The sequence below is a fragment of the Gordionus sp. m RMFG-2023 genome, chromosome 4 (genome assembly GCF_954871325.1).
Source record: "Gordionus sp. m RMFG-2023 chromosome 4, tfGorSpeb1-WG-v2, whole genome shotgun sequence".
NCBI lineage: Eukaryota > Metazoa > Nematomorpha > Gordioida > Chordodea > Parachordodidae > Gordionus > Gordionus sp. m RMFG-2023.
This window is the reverse complement of record NC_088778.1, coordinates 13,590,886-13,613,403: the sequence shown is the minus strand read 5'-3', so window position 1 is coordinate 13,613,403 and position 22,518 is coordinate 13,590,886.

Below are 22,518 nucleotides of genomic sequence, written 5' to 3'. Positions count from 1 at the left end.
AATTTAGAAAGCATTAATTATATAACTTTACTTAATAGTTTGGAGAAAACATTCAAGGTTATTCCTAGTATTTTTCTACATCGAAATAATTTTTATATCTTAAAAAGAAACGGAAAAACTATTATAGATTTTTCGATCAAATTAAAAAATATTTGCTTACAATGTAATTTTAAATCGCCTGTTGATAAACTTTAAAGAGATATTCTTAGGATTAGTGCTGCTCGGATTAGATACGGTCAAAGTATACCGAAGGTAATATCCAGTGGCCCCTACACTTTTTGAGCGAATGAAGCAGAATACCCCCATGAAAAGTACCCCCTTGAAAAGTATCCCCTCCCCCTTCGAAAAAATGATAATTATGACACCCATAAATTTCAAAAATTAATTTTTATTGCATCAATTTTTAATATATAATATAAATAAAATTATAACTTTATAAATATTATTTTTAAATTAATAATTTAGATAAATTAGGGGAAGAGAAAGCGAAAGAATTTATAATTTCATCAGTATTTAATTGTTTAAATAAAATTTTTTCCATTGATAATATGGTTAAATTATTGAGAAAAGAATCTTTCATGATACTGCGCAGTCTTGTTATAATTAATTTAATTTTACCCATAACTCTTTCGGCAGTACATGAGGTTGTGGGAATGGTTAATAAATATTTATATAAAATTCTTAAATTAGGGAAAGCAGAAAAATTTTAAAGTAAACGATAAGGTAAAATAAATGAATAGTTTTTCCAATCTGAATCGTAAGTCCCTGAATTATCATCATCATCAGAAGAAGCTAAATAATGTATTGGTAAAAATATTTTAATTAAATAAATTTACAATTCTCAGAATCTGACAAATCTTTAGATTCTTGAACCTCTAGGTCATGAGTAATAATATTCCCCATTTTGGCCATCTTATAAATATTTCTAAACTTCAACATTTCTTCGAAAATTTGACTTGAATTTAAATTGTAAAATTCACAGATATCCTCGATATCTTCTTTAATAATTGATTTTTCTGTCATTCCCTTTGGCGTAAAAAATGATGTTTGATGTAAAAATTTCATGGAATCATCATTAAATCTTTCGTTAAACTGCGTAATAATTAAATCGAGTGCAGCATAAAACACACCTATTTTAAAGCTAAAAAAAATTTCTATATTTAATGATGAAAGTATATATCTCTCCTTTTTGTATTGTAATGTTTGAAGTCTAGAACTTTCAAAATCAAAATGTAGATTTCTCTCCTTCATAAAATCTTGCGCCTTTGAAAAAACATCCAAAAATTCAGTGTTATTATCTATTAGATTAAAAAATAATTAAGACAATAATTTATATTATACTTCTCAAATTAATCAAGCAATCTTTTGTCAATTGAATTTGATTTATTGCATACCCTATATCGAAATGGTTTGCAATTTTGTACAAGCCAAACTTGTTATCAACAATATTTTATCCAAAACACAAAGTGATAAGATAAAATCAAATTTTTCTATTCTAAAGACTATAGCACTAGCCATAGTGGAAGTGGCAGGATCTTCAGAATCCTTTAAATTTGTTAAAGCTGCCCTCAAGGCATCATAAAGTTGAAAAAATTTTACAATAGCTTTATATGACGATAGCCAGCTTCTAAATAAAAAAAACATTTAAAATTTAAATAAATAAGGAACTATTACCGAGTGGTATTCTTGACGCGTAGAAATCGTTGCGATTTTTTCAGATCATACTGAAATTTTTTGAGTACCTCATATCTTTTTACACCATTAAAATAGACATAAATCTCATCTAGTATTCCTAGAACATTTCGAAGTTCTTTAATTGATTGGCATAATTGAACAACGATTAAATTTAATCGATGACAATAACACCAAATAAAAGCTGCCTTTGGCGCCTCTGCTCTAATCAAGGCTTGCACTCCATAGATTCTTCCACTCATGTTTGAGGAGCCATCATAACTTTGCTAGATATTCAAGGGGTAAATTCATCGAGCCAAGTTTGGATATTATATTATGCTTTATATCGAGACCTGTTTATTTCCCGTACAATATATGTCAATCAGTCTTTCAACAGGCTTCGGCGTCTCACTATTTTCAACATACCTTACTATCAAAGCTATTGCTTCTGTCGAAACATCGTATGTGCCATCAACTATGATTGAAAAGCACCTGTTAAATGTAATCTCATTTTGAATTTTTTTTATAACCATATTTTTCATGGTTCCAATGAGAATGTTTATGTTATTATATGATAATTAATTTGAATATAATTTCGTTTTTAATCCCTTATTTGTTTTATCCTTTTTTCTTTCTTCATTTTTGTATATACATTTTTAGTATAGGTTCAGAATCTACAATAAGCTTAATAAGGGCCATCATATTGCCTTCTTGTTGCCTGTTCCCCCAGAAGGCTTGGTTACGAGATATTAAATAATCTAAACATCTTATTATAATTCTTATAATAGAACGGTTATTATCTACACATTCTTTCTGAGGTGTTATAAATTTTAATATCGAATTTTTATTATGAGAAAGCCTTCCATAATCGGCCATCATATGTGCCTGTGAAGATTCATGCAGAATAATATCACGATTAATATTTTGCCATTTATCTAGACCTTCACATGTCCATTTTGAATTAGCGTGTGGACCACCAAATAAGAGACATGTTAAGCAAAAATTTTTATACATTTTAATACTATAAGTAATCCAATTTCTAGGAATTTTGCTATTGTCAATATTGGTTAATATTTTTAGGCATATTTTAAAATTGGAAAAATAATTTATGACAAGAAATTTCGGATAACAAATTTACTAAACATCGACCAAAATTTCCGTCAATATATTAAATTAAATATTAAGTGGGGGGGGGTCTTATTTTTACATTTATAAACCAGAAATCACATGATCATGATGGATGTAAAAAAAAGTACCCCCACTCAAATTTACTGAAGCAGTTGCTTCGGACCCCCCTTCCCGTTGTAGGGGCCCCTGGTAATATCACTTTTGAAGATACCGTGCGTTTATCGATCTCTTCCTTAAAAAAGGAAACCCAGGTAAACAAAATCATTAAATATAAGCCGATGTAAGGTTCCCAAAAACACATATTTTAGGAATAATAGTTATAATAAAGGTAATAAATTCAATAATAATAATAGTTATTGTTGTAGTTTGCAATGTTTTTTTTAATTTTTTGTAGAAATGTCAATCATTTTAATAATAACTGAATTTTTTTAATAATTTTTTTTTTATCGTTTTTGAAAAATGATTTTTTTTAATCATTAATTTTTTCTGGAAAATCATAAATTTTTTTCTGTATTATTAATTTTTTTTATGTTTAAATTTTATGAAAATAATTTTTGAAGATTATAATTAATTTTTTTATGTGTTTAAAATAAAAGTTTACGATATAAAGTCCACAAGTATTTAGTAGTTATCACATTTTTAGTTTTGAGTAAGATTTAGTATTATTGACGGTTTCGGGTTCTTTCGATTTTTGATTTTCAGTAATTTTTTTTTATTTTGGATCTTGGTTAGTTTTCTGCTTTTTTTAGTTTGTTAGTTGTTGACCGTGACTACAGGATATTAGATACCAAAATATTCGTTATTATAAGATAAAAACCATATTTTTTTTTTTTTATTTCTCCTCAGGACACAACGCAATCACATTTTTGTTGTTTAAATTTGTTTTTTAGAATTTTAATTAATAAAATAGTTTTTAAAAAAAAAAATTTTTTTTTAGATTAGTTCGATTAACACCCAATCTTTATAAAATAATATAATTTTCTGTAATAACTTAATTTTAGAGTAAAGTAAATTTGTAATATGAGATGGTTGTATATTTCGATAAGTATCCTAAGTATGGTTTTATTAATAAAGTGGTTATAAAATTGTGTATTAGAACATTAATGAATTGGATATAGGCCCTCATTTAATTACATTAGGATTATAGTAATTATATAATTTATATTATTTTGAAATTTTTATTTGGAAAATGTACTTTGGTTGCGACCAATGTATATGGTAATTGGAAAAGAAACACTCTAGTGTAGGCTGATTGTTGGAAAAAAATTTCGGTCTTGGACAGTAATTTAAATGTGGTTTTAAATGAAATCAAGAACGGCAGACCAGAAATGGTAGAAACTTTGGAATGTAATAACGATGATCATTTAAATATTGTGGAGAGATCTGTAGTGATCCACCGAGAATTGAAAGAAATAAAAGAAGTAATTAAGATTATATATCAAGATAAAAATAAATTGGTTATTTCGAATAGTAATGTAAATAAAGGCCAAATATGTGGTCCGACAGAGTCAAATGGAAAAAATATCTCAGATGGAAAAAATGGTTTCTCCGGGAATAAAAAAATCTTTGAAGATTTGAGATGTACCCGCTGTCGGTATAAGGGCTACAAGGTGGAGACCTATGTGGTCAAAGAACAAAATTTTCGTAAGAGTTTTCTGTTAAGGAAATCGACACTAGAAAATTCTAATGTTAGAAAAATTTCTGGTACCAACACGAATAAAGTGGAGGTTCCACAATTGAATTATGGTAAATCCCGTTTGTGTTTTAAGTGTAACAAACCGGGACATGTAGCCATAAACTGTACCGAAAATTGACTATATGATTGCAAGTGTAATCATATAGTAAGTAGGAGATCGGGAGGTAGAAATAGTAATAAATTAAATAACCATGCTGAAAGGAGATATCTCATAAAAGCCGTGGTTTAACAGAAATTTTTTTTATCCTGAGGATAAAAATAATGAAGATTCTATTAATTTTAGATGGGGAAAATATCCTAAGGGTATTGTTAAATATTCCGATAAGAGGGATGTTAATACTTTCGAATGGGAAAGATATCCCCGTGATATTGTTAAAAAAAATATGAATATTATTAAAGAACCGCTAAATTCCAAGTTGAATTTATGTTCAAATGTGAATTCTCATGAAACTGATTTTTCAAATGAGATAAATATTGATCAGTCAATTAAAATATATGAGATTTTAATGACTGAGCGATTAGTCGAACCTTGTTCTTGTCCGAGAGTTACTGTAAGAGTCGACATGTTGTTCGACACAGGGGCTAGCATTTCAATAATTTCTAGAAAAAATTATTATAAGTATTGGCCTGGGGCCATATTTGGAAAAGAATCTATGTGCGTCAAGCAGTTTGACGGGTCGGAAATTGTAGTTTTGGGGAAAACTAAGTTGGGAGTAATTCTCCATGAAACCCATTTTTTCTAGATTTATGGGTAGTGAAGAAAGATGTGGAGACCATTATGGGGTGGGATTGGATTGTTCAATTAGGTCCTTTTAATAATTTTTGGAATATTTTTTCGATACCGCATGGTTCGGCCATAAATGGGACTAAAAGCAAAAATATTTCTGATAATGCTCGAGAAAAAATTTATGAAATAGAAGGGACGGATTTAACCGTAAAAGAAGGGAATTCAGCCCCTAATTCTGATAGGTATGTAAATTCCACGGAATTAATGGTTGAGGACAATATTAACATTAATGGAAACCAAATGGTTGCTTTTGACAGTAATGAATTACATAAAATGCGTGAGGATACATCTCTTTTAATGAAGAAATATGAAATAATTTTTGAAGACAAGTTAGGTTGTCTTAATGATTATCAAGTGGAGGTATAATTAAAAGAGGGATTCTCGCCTATTTGTCTAGCGTGTCGAAGAGTTCCTTTTGAATGGAAAAGGGAAATTGACGAAAAGTTGGATCAATGGGTAAAGGATGGTATTATTGTTCCGGTGGAATATAGTGCATGAGCAACCCCGTTGGTACCAGTTAAGAAATCAAATGGTAAATTGAGGCTCTGTGCTAATTTCAGAGTAACAATAAATCGGTGGGTAGCAGAGGTTAAATATCCGTTGCCTCGAATTGAAAAAATTTTGGCTCAGTTAAAGGGGGCGAAATATTTTTCAAAGGTTGATTTTTCGTCAGCTTATCTACAATTACCTTTGAGGGAGGAAATTCGTAAATTATTGACGATAACGACTCCTAAAGGGTTATTCGCTTTTTGTAGATTACCATTTGGGTTGAGCGTGACCGCCCCTATTTTTTAACGTACCATGGGGTCCGCTTTCCAAGGACTAGGAGGGGTATTTTATTATATGGATGATATGCTGATTACAGGGGTGACGCCTGAACAGCATAGCCAACGTTTGGAGGAAGTTTTAAGAGAATTCGTGATAAAGGCTTGAGAGCCAGTAAGGAGAAAAGCATTTTGGGCATAACGGAGGTAGAATATTTAGGCCATCAAATAAATGGGATTGAGGTGAAGCCATTAAAAAAAGATTTGAAGAATATATTAAATTTGAAGCAGCTCAATAGTAAGGCTGAAGTGCAGTCCTTTTTGGGTATGGTAAATTACTACCATCGTTTTATCGAGGATTTTGCGAAAGTAGCTGCACCGTTGTATGAGTTATTAAAAAAAGGTGTTCATTTTGATTAGAAATTTGAACAAGAGGCGTTTGAAATTTTAAAGGGAAAAATTGAGGAAGAGCCAATTTTAGTATGTTTCAACAATGATTTAGAAATCATATTAGCTGTTGATGCATCTAACGAAGGTGTTGGAAGAGCCTTATTACATTTAATTGATGGTGTGGAAAGACCCATCCTGTTTTTCTCGAGAGTTTTTTGAAGAAACGAGGTATTCTGTGATTGAACAGGAGGCCTTGGCAGTGATTTTCGGTTTGACAAAATGCCGTGAATATTTGATTGGTAAAAAATTTGTAATTTTTACCGACCACAAACCGTTAATCCACTTATTCAAAAAGGATAATAGGGAGTTAATGTTATCTCCCCGGTTGCAGCGTTGGTTATTATTAGTGGGCAGTTTTAACGTAGAGATTAAATATCGTCGAGGCAAAGAGAATTGTTTGCCGGATATTTTGTCTAGGTTAGGTTCTGGTGTGCAGATCCGGAAATAAGTGATAGGATAAATATTGATAGAGAGAAGGCTTTAGTGCGTATTCTTTCAATTTTAAAAGGAGTTCTACCAATTGGGAGGATTTGAAAACAATACTGTGAACGACAAAGATTTAAGTCAAGTAAAATTGAGTTTAACAGAAGAAAAACCTCGGAAAAACAAATATCTATAAAAAAAATACAAAAAGAATTGTCTATTGTTGATGATTGAATTATGAGGGGATACAGGGCCGTAATTCCTTATAAATTACGGAGTAAAATCATGAATTTATTGCATGCCGGACATCAAGGTCTGGACAAGATGAAATCTTGGGCTCGGGAATATGTATGGTGGCCTGGTATGGGCAATGATATTGAACGGATTACCAGGAATAGCGTTCCTTGAAATACCTGTGCCCCTATGCCCAGTAAAGAAGTAGGGCAGGTTTGGCCTAGATCAAAGAAACCTTGGGAACGTATCCACATTGATTTCTTTGACCTTGATAAAAAATCATAATTTTCGTGGTAGATTCATTTTCCAAGTAGATAGAATATGCAGAAGTGCATGGTTATACCACTAAAGTAGTTATCAAAAAATTAAGGGAATTATATGCCCGATTCGATTTTCCCGACACGATAATGTCTGACAGGGGTCCCGCCTTTGTCAGTGATGAGTTCAAACATTTTTGTGCTGAGTCACTTACGCCGCCGTATCATCCCAGCTCGAATGGACAAGCTGAGAGGATGGTAGCAATTGTTAAGAATTGGATTAGGAAGGCTGGTAATCGTAAGGATGAGGTTTACATGTCTCAATTATATTACCTTAATTCTCGCAATCGAGAGGGGGTTACGCCTGTAGAGTTATTTTTAGGTAGGCGAACACGGGGTCCTTTAGATTTATTGAAACCAAAAGGGAAAATTATTCCCTCAGTGGGAGTAAAATTAGGGGTAAAATTTTCAGTGGGCCAGAAGGTTTGGGCCAGATTGTTTGATAATCGGGGAAGGAAGTGGGAAAGAGGTCGGGTAGTAGTAAACTACGGTTCGAAATTAAGTGAAATTTTGTTAATAACCGGCTTACTGTGATCCGCCATCATGATCACCTGAAATTAGGAGAAAAAAAGAAGGAATAAATATTATAGAAGATATACTTGATTTTTTTTAAGAATGAATCTTAAAAGGACTAATTAAACGGTTTATATCGGGTCAGGGTTCAGTATATTGGGTCATTTTTTTTATGTTGTTCTTGACACAAGTTTTTATGGTCAATTTCGTTCCAATTTATGGTTCAATTCAGACAGGTTAATTAAAAAGTTTTTCACCATTTTAATGATATTGGAATAGTTTTTCTTTTTGTTTGTCCAAGAATTTTTTTTGTCTACCAGATGCCAGGGTAGATAGTCATTTAAAAAAAAATTTGAATAGAAAAATTTGAAAAGAAAAATTTGATATTGCCGTTATGTTTATAAGTCAATTAGAGAAGAAATGAATAAGGTTTGGGGGATTCGCCTGATTGACCTAATATTTGTATAGAAATAATTTTTGTTTGGCAAGAAATGTTTTTCTTGTTGGTTGTTAAAGAATTTTCTTTGTCTACCAGATGCCAGGGTAGATGGTCGTTTTAAAAAAAAAATTTTTTTTGAAATTGCCTTTGAAGACATGAATAAGGTTTGTGAGATTCGCCTGATTGATCTAATATGTGAATAAAAAAGATATCTTATTGTATTAAAAAAAGTTTTTGTTTGGCCATGTCTATGTTTGGATTATTCACATTGATAAAAAGTTTTTTTTCCAATCGACAGTGTCTGCCAGTTGCTATTTTTTTTATCTGGTTTTATTTGTGAGTGTATATTTGTTGGAAAGAAAATACAATCAATTTTGTGAATGACTTTTTTTATCATGGTGCTTAATAACATATATTAAAAGAGAATCTTTAACATTTGGTAATTCTTTTTGTTAAATATTTTTTTTCCCAGCCCTTCTGTTTTATGTTTTTTTCTCCTAACTTATTTTTATATATATAAATGATATGTATGGATAAAATATTTTTCCCCTTTTTCGTTACATAAATATCATTAGTATTTTTTTTTACGGTAACTTATGATAATTTATTCTCGTTCATATTTTTTTGTGTTTGTATTAGAGAAGCCGCCAACAGAGTTAAACCCTTCTCGGTAGGTAGAATTTATGTTATTTTCAGTTTCTTCCTCCATGTGTCCTTCGTTAATTGTTTGTTCGGGTTCATCCTGCGCGGATAGTTCGAGGGTTCTATCTAAAATCGTGGGGTCAAAGTGTTCCTCCATTTGTTCGACTCCCTCCGTGATTATGCCCTCCACTTCATCTATGTGAAGAACGGGGGTTGAGGCTCGTATCCAAGTGATTCATCTTCAATCCTGGGTAACCCGTCTATGTCAATACCGTGGAGAAGGTTATGCGCTGACTCGTTTCCTATCCATAGCCTGCTAGGGGCGTCCGCAAGGTTGTCTTCGGATGGCAGCCAAGTAATGTTCCTTGCTAAGTGTACGAAGTCATGGAAGCCAATTGCCAGCATTATCCTGGTAACTAGATGTTCACAAGCTGGGGAGCGGGAGCCTCCTTTCTTAATGATCGTAAAAGCTACTTGGCTGTCTGTTACAATGGATGGTATTGATTTATATTTATTCATACCATATCAGCAACCTGCCCATATTGCTAAGATTTCTTTCTGGTTTATATGGGGCGGCTAGGTCGGGGATTCCTAAATCGTGCTTGATTTCGTCAAACGTAAAAGAATATCTTTCTTGTGTTGCTTCGGTTATTCCTATGTATGTTAACGAGGCATCTACATGGATAATGGGGTTAATTGGAAAAATAAAAGGAAAAGGTCTCATCAAGGCTGCAATGGCTACTACCGCCTTCGGATAAGCTTTAAGGTAGTCGATGGGTAGAGTCTCTTCTTCACATAGCATAGTCACGTAATACGGAGCGAATACTCTTGACAATCCTGTAATTGAATAGGTGTAGTGGTTAGGTATTCCCAATACTTCTAAGGCTATGTTTCTTTCGATTGACATGGATTGCAACGTATGTTTATATAATATAAGCTGACAGAATCTTAGCCTGGCCTTGTTTTCTTTGTCTACCTCTGCTGTTTTAGTCGTGAAATCAATATCGATTCCCAGGTAAGTAAGCTTGTCCGTGGGAATAATGATGGATTTAGTTTCATTTACCACTAATCCCCAAGCCGTCGCCATATATAAGAATGCGATTGTGTCCTGAAAAACTAGATTAGGTGCGTTATGAAAGATGATTATGTCGTCCAAATATACGGAATAATTCGCTTTCTTTACTAATTTGGCACTTAAATCTAAGACTCTGTAAATTTATTTTATTATTTTCTATTGTGTATTACAACCATACCGACGCAGAAATACCCGAGATTAGTTGATACACCCGATAGGCGAGAAAATTGATAACATAAATTTGCCAAATAGGCCACACACTAGATCCATTACTATGCCCGAGAAGAGCGCGCAACTCAAGGCTGATATATAAACGTCAGAGCCACCACGGTCAACAATCAGAGGTCCACAGATGATAATTTTACCAATCTCAATCACAAGGTGGACAATATGATAAGTAAAATGAACGAATTCTTTGCCAAAATAGATAACGTCAAAGTCGAAAATAAGACCGCGACAGAACCGAATCTCTTAATTATTTTTACCAAAACGGAAGCGCCAGCGCCCAGTCCGCCACTAGTGGACTTGACCAAGATTCCACGGAATTCCTTCTCTCTGAAGAGGAGCTACAATCATTGAATATTCTTGCAGAAACAGACAAGAAAAAGTTAGTAAAAATAGCGAAACATTACACTAACGCGATCTGCCTCGGTGAGAAAGCCCAAAGCTTCCAACTCAAATGAAGAGATATCCACGAATTTTCCTCCCTAAAGATCGCAGTGAAAGAGATGAAAGAAGACATCTCACTGGAATTCCATAGGGATGTTGCGGCCAAAGCCCAAGTGTACGCCAAATCAATCGCTTGGGGTTGGGACCAAATCAGATGGGAGTCGCACCAGACGATGTATAAGTTAGTAGGCGGGCCTCCTCCTATACCGCAAGACCAGCCATTTCGATCCCCCCCCCCACTTCCTTCGCTGGAAAGAGGGACATCAAGCACCCGCAATAGATCTCCTGCTGGAAACGATGACTATGGCCAACCCACCAATAGCTACGGAGCAGCTAAACACGGATTCCCTAATAGAAAGAAGAAACCTACAAACCATACGTAAATTCCTGCAAACCCTTCCTCCTTCCACGATAAACCTGGGTATCGTCGAGGCCCTGGCTCCATGGGCTGATAGCTGCATCAATGACTTAGGTCAAGCGGAAATACAGCAGTGGGTCAAAGATGTGAGGCGCCAGAAGTTCTCACCTGCTGGAGTCACAGGTGACAAGGAAGGGACAGAGGACCAAGACGATCGATATCCACTACCAGTGAGGTTACTATCCATGATCTCCCCACTACGCAGCAATTCGATCATAATGGGGAGCCGATTATTATGGGAAACATTTTCGCAGATCGGATTACCCCACATGCAGCTGCTATCCAACCACCGTCAGTGCCGACGGTGGATAGTAACTCGATCGGACGCTTCCACAGGTTATTAAGACCAATGGGCGTCGATACAACAGACCACGTAAAACTAGACTTAGGAGCAGTGTTGTTAAAATAGCGCGCTACTTTTTTCAGTAGCGGTAGCTATAGCGCGCTACTTTTTTAAAAAAATAGCGATAGCGGTAGCTCGCTACTTTTAATTTTACATAATAAATACATCTAAAAATGATTAAAATATATTTTTTTTTATAAAATCTAAAATATTAATCCTTTTATTTAATTTAATTTTGAAATTTATATTTATATTTAAAAATATATATTATTGTTATATATTAGATATAAACAGTTGTTAAATAGCAATCTGTATTTAATTTATATTTCGCGCATTCATTAAATTATATATTTTTGAAATTCCGTTATTGGTATGTCATTGCTTTTATCTTATTTTATATTTCATTTTACATTTTATATTAAGCATTATAAATCTTGTTATGTGTGAGATTGTTGAAGATATTGAAATTTCTTTGGAAAATGAGCAAAATATATATGATCCTTTCCCAAAATTCAAGAAATACTTTAACCTTGAAGAAAAAATTAATACTAGATATCGGTTTCGGTGCAAGATGTGCCGCAAAATTATCTCTTCAAATCATACGAGCAGCTTTAATTTGAAAAAACATTTAAAGGTAATATATTAAACAAATTTAATATCAATGTGTAGGCTAATCTTTAATTTTTAAAATAAAATAAAATCAAAAACCAATCATTTTTTTTATATATTCATAAATTTTATCTAAATTATTTAAAACATTTTAAAATAGTTATTTCAATCACTTTTATGTACTTATCTCCTACATAATTTTTATTCTAAGTATTTTATAATTTTAGACTGTGCAAACTTCAAATTATAAAGAGATTGAAAAATATCTCAAAAGTTTTGGGGTAATGGAAGAAGATAAACCCACTTCCAAATCAAATTTAATACAAACAAAATTAACCAATTTGGAGTCATCAACACCTGGTGTATCCCAAAAATTGGCTGACAAAGTAAATTATGAACTTTATAATAGATACAGTTCATGATTCTTTTATAAAGATGATAAACACTTTTTCTCCACGGACCAAGATATTTTGCCGGCATACATTGATGGCAAGAATTTTGGAGAGCTTTAAGGAAATGAAAGAATCTTTGATATTAAATCTATCAGATGTCTCCTACGTCTGTACAACGGCAGATTGCTGGACTCACAATAGAAGGTAAAAATGTTTATTTTCTGATTTATAATATGTCATATTTTTAGAGCTTATTTAGGAGTAACTGCACATTGGATTGATCCTAAAAATCTTAAACGAAAATCTGTAGCGTTAGCTCTAAAGAGAATAATTGGCTGTCAGACTTATGACATTCTAGCCAATATTATTGCAGAAATCCATAGGTCTTACAAAATTCAAAACAAGGTTTGTAAGATGATTACGGATAATGGGTCTAATTTCCTGAAGGTCTTCAGGTTTTAAATTTATTATAATTTTTTTATAATATGATATAAATAATATAGAATATTTGGGGAAGATAATAATAATAACAATACTAGTAATATTCCTGACAAAAATATTGAAGATGGAAAACAAGAAGAGGATGATGAAATGGAGTTTGAGATAATTGATGTTCATGACATCCTTGGTTTTAAATTATTTTATATTTAATTTTTCACCAATATAAAATAAAATTTATAATATTTAGGATCTTCAATAAAGTCTTCTATGTTACCTAGCCATCATCGTTGTTCCTGCTACAACCTAAATTTAGTTGCGACAGTGGATGCTGAAGAAGCATTATTAAATGAGGATTTTAAAAGAGTATCAAGATCTACGTTTTCTAAATGCCAAGCTTATTGGAATAAACAAAATAAGTCATCAAAGACGTCTGATATTTTCAAAAAAAAAATAGGACGTTATTTATTGACACCAAACACTACAAGATGGAATAGTGTTTACAATGCTATGAAACTTTTAGCATTGTTTCTAGATGAGAAAAAAATGGAAATGAATTATATATTGGATCAAATGGGAATACAGTATTTTAATGTGGAGGAGCATACTTTTATTAAAGAATATACTGAAGTATTTTTAATTAACCTCTAGATGCTTTTTTTAAATCTAAAAATACTAATTTAAATATTTTTGATGATTTTTTTCATATAAAAAGTTTGTTTATTAAATTTAATACTGCTTTGCCCTCAAGTGCTAGTGCTGAACGATTATTTAGTATGGCAAAGCTTATACTTTCTAATCGTCGCTCTAGACTTGGGAATGACAGTACCGAAATGTTATTATTATCAAAGTGCAATAATAAATAAATTATATATATATATATATGTAACAAATTATAGTCATGTTTTTATATCAATATTTTATTTATGGAAATAATGTTACGTAAAAAAAAAATATTTAAAAAAAAAATCAAAGTAGCGTAAAAAGTAGCTTTAGCTACTTTTTTTTAAAAGTAGCTAATAGCGCGCTACTCATTTGAAAACGATAGCGGTAGCGCGCTACTTTTTTATAAAATAGCGGTAGCGATAGTGCGCTACTTTTAAAAGTAGCGTTTAACAACACTGCTTAGGAGCACTGGGTATCTCCGCGTCAACGCTGAAACCTCACCCGGATCAGTCGCCATTTACCATGAGGGTGGCCTTAAGAGGTTTCTGCCCCAAACTCGACAACCAAGCTAACAACGACAACAGGGGTTTCTTTCGCAACAGATTCATAAGATTAGCTGCGAAGTACTTACCGATCATCAATCAGCTGGTCGGCGGGGGAGTAATCGAAAGAACAGATACAACGTTCTGCTCGCCCCTATTTCTTATCCCGAAACAAGACGGGACACCCAGAGTTATCTCCGACTTCTGCAAAACATAGTTCTAGATTTATGTGCCAAATCAGTAAAGAAAGCCAATTATTTCGTATATTTGGACGACATATTCATCTTTCATAACGCACCTAATCTAGTTTTTCAGGACTCAATCGCATTCTTAGATATGGCGACGGCTTGGGGATTAGTAGTAAATGAAACGAAATCCATCATTATTCCCACGGACAAGCTTACTTACCTGGGAATCGATATTGATTTCACGACTAAAACAGCAGAGGTAGACAAAGAAAACAAGGCCAGGCTAAGATTCTGTCAGCTTATATTATATAAACATACGTTGCAATCCATGTCAATCGAAAGAAACATAGCCTTAGAAGTATTGGGAATACCTAACCACTACACCTATTCAATTACAGGATTGTCAAGAGTATTCGCTCCGTATTACGTGACTATGCTATGCGAAGAAGAGACTCTACCCATCGACTACCTTAAAGCTTATCCGAAGGCGGTAGTAGCCATTGCAGCCTTGATGAGACCTTTTCCCTTTATTTTTCTAATCAACCCCATTATCCATGTAGATGCCTCATTAACACACATAGGAATAGCCGAAGCAACCCAAGAAAGATATTCCTTTACGTTTGACGGAATTATACCTACAAAAATACGAATCGAATAATTTATTATTCGTATTCGTATGAATAATAAAATGATTATTCGATTCGATTCGTCGAATATTCGATTCGATTCGAAAATTTTATTTACCATGAATTAAAAAAAATCTATTATAAAATTTATTTTGTAAAATTTAACTAAGGATAAAGACAAACAAATTTTATTAGTGAGACAAAATAGAAGCATACATATATAATATATTTATATACAATGTGGAAAAATCAATATAATATTCATATCTATAATGTAGAAGATAAATCTGACAACAGCCAATTTTTCAAACATAAAGTTTTTCGGATTGTTTCCTCCTTTAACGACATTCTGTATTTTGTAACCATATGAGCTCCAACAGAAAAGAGTCACTCACATGGGGTTGAAGATCCCTGTATCGACAATATGTCCCTCGCCATTTTAGATAACACGGCATTAGCAATATTTTACAAATAAAGTGGTAAAAACTTTAGGCAAAAAGTCATATTATGATTTCTCCATCATCAACTGAAAGAGAAATATCAGGTTTGCCCGTCATTCTTGATGTGATGGGATTAAGTTTATTATAATTGTATATGTTATGTGTTATATAAATTACCTTCTTCGTCCATCTCTATCATAAAAGAAATTTCTAAAGTAATGGTCTATTATGAGATAAATTAAAATGGAGTTTCAAAATTTGGCGCAATTTTCATTATTCCACTAGGAGATTTTATTAAATTGAAATAATTTCAAATAATTCCTAATAATAATATATGATTTATATATGATTATTTTCCAATATATATTAATACTATAAATTATTTTAGTCGAATAATCTCGAATAATTCGATCGAATAATAGATAAAAAATTATTCGACAATAAATTTATCATTATTCGAATTCGATTCGAATTTTCGAATCGAATAATTGTGTTATTCGTATTCGTAAAATACGAATCGAATCGAATATCGAATAACAAATAATTCGTTTTAGGTATAGACGGAATCAAGCACGATTTAGGAATCCCCGACCTAGTCACGCCCTATAATAACCAGAAAGAAATCTTAGCAATATGGGCAGGTTGCAGATATGGTATGAATAAATATAAATCAATACCATCCATTGTAACAGACAGCCAAGTAGCTTTCACGATCATTAAGAAAGGAGGCTCCCGCTCCCCAGCTTGTGAACATCTAGTTACCAGGATAATGCTGGCAATCGGCTTCCATGACTTCGTACACTTAGCAAGGAACATTACTTGGCTGTCATCCGAAGACAACCTTGCGGACGCCCCCATCAGGCTATGGATAGGAAACGAGGCAGCGCATAACCTTCTCCGCGCATAACCTTCTCCACGGCACCCCCGTTCATCACATAGATGAAGTGGAGGGCATAATCACGGAGGGAATCGAACAAATGGAGGAACACTTTGACCCCACGATTTTCGATAGAACCCTCGAACTATCCGCGAAGTATGAACCCGAACAAACAAGTAACGAGGGACACATGGAGGAAGAAACCGAAAATAACATATAATAACTTCGGCCCTCCCCTCATTAATTTTTGTTCTTTACCTCATTATATATATACACACATCATTAACCCCGGTCCATACGACCCCGTTTTTTCCTTTTGTATTGTATACACTAAACAATAACAAATTATACTAACAATTATACACATTTATTGCAATATTTAATAAAGTTTTAAACAAATATGTTTATAATTAGTCTGTCTCTACGTTTCGGGATTAAGGGGGAAAAATTTTCTGAGCACGGCCTGTTCAAAAATAAGGTCCTTTATCTATAAATAGGCATACACAATAGAAACAAATTATCTTTGAAATTTATTTTATTATTTTCTATTGTATATTACAACCATACCGACGCAGAAATTTTTCCCTGAGTACCTTACCCGAGAACCGTATCGGTCGACCCGCCGATAGGCCAAAGGTCGAGAGGAAGAGACAGACAAACATAGCACATATACCCTCACGGGATAGTGAATACTCACCCATAATCAGACACCAATAATAATAGCTTACCCGTTAGATCAAATTATCAGCGGGGCCCATGTACCTTATCGCAAAATATATTAATATATATTTAGCCTTCTATCTTGGTTGGAAGGTTCGCCATATTGGTTAATTTTGAAAAATAATAAATAAATAAAAGCCCTTTACTCTCAACCCTTTACTCTCAAAAATATAACTTATCAATCATAAATAATCCTTTCTAATAATATTAAATAAATATAAAAAACATTACTCAATTCATCTTTATTCAGCATATAAACATATAAACATATTAAATCTTCCCCAATCTGGCTCGTCTTCAATATCTCCACTCCAAATCCAAACAAAGAATGTTCTCACAACAACCCATGTGATGATCACCCTCCATCCACCAGGATAACTTAATTCTCCTGTCAGAAAATAACTGACATTTGATGCATTATATTACTTCTTTTTTTCAACAGCTACAACAGTTATGTTATTTTATTGCGCATGTATACATTAATTAATCCATTATTGTAACATTATGTCTTGGTTTATAATCATATATATTTTATTAAATAATAAGATTTAAGATGACCCTGCGTGGTCACGGGGTCCTCTCGCGCTTTTGCGCTAGTGTATAATTGTTAATATAATTTGTTATTATTTAGTGTATACAATACAAAAGGAAAAATCGGGGTCGTATGGACCGGTGTTAATGATGTGTGTATATATATAGTGAGAAAGAACAATAATTAATGAGGGGAGGGCCGAAGTTATTATATGTTATTTTCGGTTTCTTCCTCCAATGTGTCCCTCGTTACTTGTTTGTTCGGGTTCATCCTGCGCGGATAGTTCGAGGGTTCTATCGAAAATCGTGGGGTCAAAGTGTTCCTCCATTTGTTCGATTCCCTCCGTGATTATGCCCTCCACTTCATCTATGTGATGAACGGGAGTGCCGTGGAGAAGGTTATGCGCGGAGAAGGTGCTGCCTCGTTTCCTATCTATAGCCTGCTGGGGGCGTCCGCAAGGTTGTCTTCGGATGGCAGCCAAGTAATGTTCCTTGCTAAGTGTACGAAGTCATGGAAGCCGATTGCCAGCATTATCCTGGTAACTAGATGTTCACAAGCTGGGGAGCGGGAGCCTCCTTTCTTAATGATCGTGAAAGCTACTTGGCTGTCTGTTACAATGGATGGTATTGATTTATATTTATTCATACCATATCTGCAACCTGCCCATATTGCTAAGATTTCTTTAATAATTTTTTTTGAAAAAAAAAAATATATATATTAAATAAATTCAATTGCCAAAAAGTACCGATATAACATTAACCTATCTTAATAATCGCATATGAAACGTATGCCCCATTATCAGTCCAATGTGAAGACTCTTGTCAGGCTAATTATCAAGCCAACGCTCATAGAAGATTATCGTTTACTCAAACTTTCGGAGCAATGACAACCAGGCCCCCGATTACATAAATATAACGTCAATGTAGACAAGTAGAGATCAAATCTTTTTACGCTATGAATATGATGACATGGGAATTCGTATTAAATTACCGTCCTAACAAGTTACACGATGATGTCCATTTAGCATACCCTTGTAGAGCCATAATCATTATTCTCTTAATATCATTAATAATCAAGAGGCATAATTATATCAATATGTAGTAAAAGTAGACAACGGGGTATCAGATATTTTTCCTATGAATATGATATGAAGAAAATTATCTTATTATAATAATCCCGCAAAAATCATTAATTTTTTATGTTTAAATTTTATGAAAATAATTTTTGAAGATTATAATTAATTTTTCTATGTGTATAAAATAAAAGTTTACGATATAAAGTCCACAAGTATTTAGTAGTTATTACATTTTTAGTTTTGAGTAAGATTTAGTATTATTGACGGTTTCGGGTTCTTTCGATTTTTGATTTTCAGTAAGTTTTTTTTTTATTTTGGATCTTGGTTAGTTTTCTGTTTTTTTTAGTTTGTTAGTTATAATGTCAATAAATTCAATCATAATAATTATAAAGTTAGTTCAAATTCCTACTTCATACCAAAAGGTCATATGCTTTCGATGAGGCAAGGCAAAGCTCATAGCAAAGGATTGTAGAACTCATGCCATGCAGATAATTCTATTACGAACACTTGGCATGTTGAATAAAGCTACCATAGATGCAAAGATAAAGGGTTAGCGGTTTACAATGAAATTCGATACCAATACTGTGTGCAGTTTGATATGAAGTTGCTTGGAGACGTATTGACAATCCATAATTATAGATTGTGTATAAACTAAGAAGGATATAACAATATCAAAATCGAAGTATTGGGTAAATGTACAGTGAAAGTCGAATTAAAAAGCATATCTAAATTTTTACCTATTTGGGTAGTTTAAGGAGAGAATTCCCTTATTTCTGGAATGCCTTCTCTTAGAGAATTCGATATAAAGTTTTTAGAAGAAGTTTGGATAAATAGTATAAATATGAATGTTCCCATTTTAAAAATTATTGCATCAAAGTTTCCTCTAATTTTTTAATTTTTTTTAGGAGAAATAAAACTCCAACAAGCAGTTATCCAGATACAGCCGAACGCATTACCAACATGAAGAGTTCCATTTCCACTGCTTCAAACAGTTGAAGCTGAGTTGGATAGACTTTTAGACGAAGGCGTTATCGAAAAGATGGATCCAACAACAACTCCAATCACTTGGGCTACGCCAACTGTTAATATCTTAAAGAAATTCTGTTTAACAATCAACAAATATTTTACGATAGATAACGATTTATTACCCACTTTCGTCGACCTGACAAATAATATATTTTCAACGAAGGATTTAAGAGATGCATTTTTTCAATTAGGAGTTAATCCAGAATGTAGGAATCTTTTATAATTTTGACTCATGTCGGTTAATATCAATACCTAAGAATCCCTTTTGGGTTGACTAGCGCTCCGATAATATTTCAATACATTATGCAAAACCTATCAAAGGGAATTCCTATGGTCAGTGTATATTTATACTACGTAATAATTGCGGGCGAAAATAATTTTGATCAAGTAGTCAATTTAGAAGTATTAAAAAGATTTGATAAGACAACACTGACAACGAGGACCGATAAAATTAAAATTGAAGAAAAGTCAGTTAATTTGTTAATGGCAAATTCGAAATTCACCCTACAGAAGTTAAGATTATTGCCATAAAAATTGTAAATGATTAGATTATTACCCTTATAATCTAAAGAAGGAGGTTCTGAATGTTATTCATCAAGGATATCCTGGGATAGTGGGGATGAAATCATTATGCAAATACTATGTTTTTTCGGCAAATCTTGATCGTGATGTTAAAGATTTCGTTAAATGCTGCAAGAGTTACCAGGAAGGAAGACTGGAAGCCAGAGAAGTGCCGTAATACGATCGGAACATTCCTACTCGACCATGGGAAAGAAGCACATTGATTTGACAGGCTTCGTATCTGGAAGGCATTGGTTAATTTGCATAGGCACCTTCAACAAATGGGTTGAAGTTGCAATTTTAACACACATTAACTCGGCGAGTGTAATAAATAATCTGCATAATTATTTTGCTATATTTGGGTTACCGCGTATAATTGTTATAACGGTACTCAATTTACTCGATCTGAATTAGAAAGGTTTCTTTTTAAAAACATAAAACATTTTAGATCAGCCCTTTATAGCTCAAAATTGAATGGTTTGGATGAGCGCTATATACGTACGATGAAGCGTTTCAATGCTGGAAGGAGATGTGGGACTCCGGGCCAGTAAAATTTAACAAATATTTTAATTACTCACAGAATTACTCCAAATGAAACTACCGGTAAATCCTCTACCAAAATGATGTTTGGAAGGCCGTTCAGACGTTAGATCAGCGGAAACTATCTATGAGAAAGGACTGAAAAAGTATTATGGAAACAAAAATATTATAAAGAGAGGAACGTCGAGCCCTGTGAATTTGAAGAGAAGCAAAAGGTTTGGTCAGAAAACGAAAGGACTCCGGGGGCATGAAGGGACTGTGGTTCAAAGGAAAAGTTCGATATTGTATTTTAAAGATGAAATTTTTTAAATTATTTAACTTTAGTCATTTTTTTATACATCTCAGCATTCAAAAAGAAAATATATTTAGTTTTTTATATTTTAGTTTTACATACTTTTTTTTTAAAATTATTCTTATTTAAGATTCATTCTTTATTTACTTTAATAAAATAAAAATTTATAAAAATCATTTTTTTAGATATATTATTTTCTTTTCCGAACATTATTTTGATGCCGTTATGAATATTTTTTAATAAAACTTGGAGCTAAATTATATGTATGATGTTGAGTCTGAGGGTATTGTAAACAAGTATGCCGACCAACTGAGCGATGCTCAAGTACAATATAAGGAAATGCCCATAATAATAATGGATAATTTGGGCAATGTAGAACATAATGGAAATACAACTCTTAAAATAAAATTTCGAAACCCCCCTACGTTATCATGACGAATTAAATTTGTAGTGGGGAGAACTTTAATAAATTAACTTATTTGTATTTTGTTTAAGGATACAATTTATGGTAATTGATTGATTATAGTAAATGTACTTTTGATGAAGATATAAACATATTATTGACAAAGTTAAATTATCTTTTCATTTTGTTAAAATAAAATTTATTTTATTCTTAAAAAACCTTTTATATCTAAAACACCACAATTATCATATAAGAATAATTTATATTTGGCATGCTAAAATGAAGTTTTTATTAAATGTAAAATTCGAATATCGTACTCCCTACTCAATAGTTAGTACGTATTGTGAGTCATTATACCCTAAAAAATCGTCAGTTTCTATAGGGTGTTTACAAAACTGACTAACAATCCACCTTTCCTTAAATATACAACTAATATCAATCAATAAATTTATTTTTGTTAATTAAAGTATCAAAATATATATCATTAATAAACTACTCTAGAGGATTACATATTTATTGCTAGATCTAAACTTTCCTCAAAGATTTAGCTCATTTATGGAGTCGGGGTTTCTTTTCTCTCCAAGAAACAGAAGTCTGTTACACAGATAAATGAAAAAATTAAAATGATTTATGTAGAGATAAAACGGGTATTATAAATGCACGCGTCCTTGTTTTCATAATTAATAAGTTACATAAAAATTCTTAAACAATCATTTGCAAATTTTTTGCATATATGTTAATGTCAAAGTGTTTTTTCATGCAATGTGTTATTTTTTCAACTTTATATCATTTTTTGAGCGCGTTTTTTTGAATTTAAAAATCGGACAATACCGGAAATGTATTTTAGCACATTTAGAATACCTATCTTAAGAATTGTAACTTATTTTACAGTTAAACTTTGAGTAATTTATAATTTATATAAAAAATCTATGGAAAAACGAATATAAATTATATTAAGTTCAAAAGTTCATGTCAAAATTAGGTTATATATTACAAATATAATATAATACATTTTCAGTAAA